This window comes from Brassica oleracea, chromosome C8 (genome assembly GCF_000695525.1).
Source record: "Brassica oleracea var. oleracea cultivar TO1000 chromosome C8, BOL, whole genome shotgun sequence".
Lineage (NCBI taxonomy): Eukaryota > Viridiplantae > Streptophyta > Magnoliopsida > Brassicales > Brassicaceae > Brassica > Brassica oleracea.
The window spans coordinates 28,232,641-28,236,452 of NC_027755.1; the positions used below are offsets into that span (position 1 = coordinate 28,232,641).

Genomic DNA, 3,812 nt, shown 5'->3' on the forward strand with positions numbered 1-3,812 from the left:
AAAATATTTATTTATTCAATATGGCTTATAGTTTAATTTAGAATGATATATATACATATATATTTTAAATCTTAATGATTAATTAAATTAGACTTTTACTTATATGATTTTGTAATTATTTGTATTTTGTCATAACAAAAATTTTAAACCATGGATCGCAAAATTTGAATGTGAGACTTTTAACAGTTTTAGTAATTTATAGTCATTTTTTAAAATTCAAAATATAAAATATACAGAAAAATCTAAATTTTTATAATATGGTTATTGTGTTTTTTTAAAGTTATTTTAATAGTTTTAAATTAAACAAATTTGATAGAAGATACATTTTTTTTATCAGATCTTTATTATTCAAAATCATTAATTGTCATATATACTTTATCCACATTAGGCAATTCCGTAATCTTTATTTAAAGAAATAATAAATGACATTAATAATGAATTTATGGTTAGTTTAATAAAAAGTTTATTATATAATTAGATGGACCAACCTATTTCTCTAGTAATTCTAAAAATCATCTTAGTGATGACATGTGGCTACAAAAAGAAGTTGCAATGTTTCACAAATAATATATAGGGGATTGGACTATCGAATAAAATTATTGTTAAGTATAGATGTTACACAAATATTTAAATTTTATACTTATACATTAATCACCTACAACATCTCTTCTTCTCATCTTCTTTAATTGAACTCAAGAGGTGGATCATAACCTACAAACCAATTGAGCCCCCACAATCAGCTTCTTATGGTATGACATCATCTCCCTTCTACATGTTTTGCTAATTCAACTTAAGGTTATTTCTCAGTTCATTTCGTGTGCTTTTATCAATATGTCAAGCTCACGCTAATTACGGTCTTGCCATGTACTCGCCCAAGCCTTTCTTTTTCCTTGATTAACTTCATTTTCGATATCAATTTGGGAGTGGCCCGCTTGCAATTGTTAAAAACGTTTTACCTATATTTGTTTGGTTCGTTGTAGGCTTGTAGCCAGAGCCCACAACATTAATTCTCTCCTCAACATTAATTATATCTCAACATTATTTGTTAACCAATTATTTTTAAAAAAAAATCACTGTCATTGATTTCAATGTTCAAAAACATACAAAAAGACTTTTACAGTAGAGATATTTCTGTTTAACAAAATTCGATAAGATACACATACAATACAATCAAGCTTGGTTGTTTATCAAGCTGGCAAAAGTTCTAATCAAAAACCGTTTTTAACTGCAGTGCTTCCGGTCCTTGAAAATTCTAATCCTTCATAAGCTTTAAATAAGCCATAAGCGTAAAATAAGCTGCAATGATAACCAAAAGAATCATTTTGAAACAGTTATAAAAAGGTACGGGAAAGCCAAGAGAGATATATATACAATGTAAGATAGGAGAATAAAAGAGGGATTCAGGAGAGAGATGATACTTTTTCAACTTTCCCTTTGGCATATCTGTAAAAAGATGTCGAGCTTCACCATGAAACAGCTGAATAACATTCCAAAACATATGTAAAAACACATCAGACAACAGTTGAGACAAAGTAATATAATACAACTTTAAGAAGCATCTCACATAAACTTGGAGACTTCAAAAATCGCATGACGGATTGCAATCAGAAGCAGAACGACCAAGGGCAACCTGCATCAAGTAGAAGAAGAACCTGGAACAATAAGAACCAAACTACAAATCAAAGACTTAATGTAACATATATTAGACAGAGCTCTTAGTATTATGTAGATCATAGAGCTTCTTTTAAACATTTTTCATATCTTTAAATTTGTTTTCCAAACTCTGGTTGATGTTAGATCTATCAAATAAGACAGTATCTAGGTGACGAATGTTTAAACTTATCAGATCCTCATGATGCACCATACAAATCATTGGAATCTGTAAAAAAAATGATTGTTAAATCATATCATATTGTGTCTAACGTAAATAACTTACCAAGAGTTTTCAAGACAATGAGTTAAGGCGATAAATTTCAACGGATGGAAAAGCAAAGCCATAAGATGATTCAAGTGCCAAGGTTCAGACTCTGAAGTGTGAAGAACATAATCGAATTTTTTCTTCGATGGCTATATACTAAAACCAAAAAAAAAAACGTGAACAGAACTAAAAATAACCCAGAAATCAAATCAAAGAGCCTGTAATTGTCAAATGTTTGGTATCGTAAATTGTAAAGCTCAAATATCTTCATTGAAAAGGAAAGAGATTTATTATTACTTTCGCCGGAATTACCTTAACGCCGAGGTGGAGTATGTAGACGCCCATAGGCTCGCCGCCCAATATTCTTCGCCTCCTAGAAACGAAACAACCTCATCTCAATTGTGGAAGAACATCTTCCAGACTTCGAGTCAGAAAGAAAAACTTGAGAGATAGCCATTTTTCAGAAACTAAATGGATTTATCTGTTTGAATAGATTGGTAGGATGATCTCGAGAATAGGGATGCTAACCTTTATATACTGAGAGGTTTCCACCGTTTTGCAAGAGCGAAGCAAAAAATAAATGTAGATCGTGGATAATGGAATCAAGGAGGACTTTAAGAAGATGAATCTGAAACTGGTAAAAATCAGGGTTGGAGGAAGAAGACGAATCGAAACCCTAGAGGTTGAGACTACATCACGATGGCAGAGAAGAATAAGGGTTCAACCCTTGAAACAGAAAACACGCGACTTGCTTTTTTTCAGATGGGCTTTACAAAGCCTCTTAAAAAATCATGTGAAATCAAAAACCCAAACGAATATTAATCTTAAATAAATGAAACGCAGTTTTAAGTCTGGAACACGTGTCGGCACCAAAAACTTCGAATTTTTGAGCTGAAATCTAACATGGTTCAACAGGAGGGCAGGAAACCTTTTTTTATATAAATATATAGATTTGATCTTTATTCATATCTTATATATAAGATTTTAGTCTACTGTTATTAACGTATGTGTATTCTCCCGAGTTAAAAACCAATTCGGTTTATTATTTAAGCAGCTATACTAAATTGGTTTAATTAATTACTGTATACCAAATTCTCTATTATGCAGGTTCAACTTAATTTAATTTCCACATATATTTCAAATTTAGAAATAAAAAAATAGGTAAATCAGTATTGTTACATAATAATGGTTTTAAATAAATTTTGTTACAAAAATACAAAATTTATAAATTTTATAGTAATAATATTATAAGCCAAACAAATATTATTATAAAATTAGATAATATATAACCCCAAATTATAGAATTTATTGATATATTTTATTACATAACCTAAAATATTTTAGTATTAAAGAAAATCCGTACATTCTTGCGGTCAACATCTAGTTGTATCTTATTTGACAATATAAAGGTTTGCTTTGGATCCGTTTGGTACATTTTGTCGTTTTATACATTCTGAATCCTTGTTGTTTTGCTGTATATTGCCAAAAAAAACATGAACTTTTGGGCTGACAAAAAAAAACACCAAACTTTCATTGACTTTAGAATTAATTAATAATGTTTTCGCTGACTTGCCAAAAAAACTTTTATTTGACGTCTTTTATTGTTGTCGTTCGTCGTTTTACATGATTTGAAATTAAAATATGTAGACACATGGATTCGAACCCAGGTTGTTTGGTCAAATGGCAGATCTTTTACCACTAGGCTAGTGGAACTTTCAATATACTTACTAACATGTTTACTTTTATTTGGTACCGATTGAATATAAAAATATTCTCTAAAAACTTAAAAAGATCTTTAAAATTCCAAAAAATTGAAAAATAAGAAATTTTTTATAAAATCAATTTTGAAATTAAAATTGAAAATAAATTTTATTTTTCTTTTTAAAAAATAAAA

At 29.2% G+C, this 3,812-nt stretch overlaps 1 long non-coding RNA gene across 10 annotated transcripts; it reads right to left on the minus strand.

Moving 5' to 3' along the window:
- Positions 1-1,097: 1,097 nt before the first annotated feature.
- Positions 1,098-2,685, minus strand: LOC106310101. 10 transcript variants are annotated; one of them, XR_001263680.1, is made up of 6 exons: positions 2,447-2,685; positions 2,231-2,291; positions 1,937-2,074; positions 1,565-1,630; positions 1,419-1,477; positions 1,098-1,296 (listed from the first exon to the last, which is right to left on the minus strand). It is a non-coding gene; the product is annotated as an uncharacterized LOC106310101 (long non-coding RNA). The 10 variants fall into 10 exon arrangements; XR_001263682.1 differs by having other exon boundaries at positions 2,231-2,339; positions 2,447-2,674; XR_001263687.1 differs by lacking the exon at positions 1,937-2,074.
- Between the last annotated feature and the right edge of the window lie 1,127 nt (positions 2,686-3,812).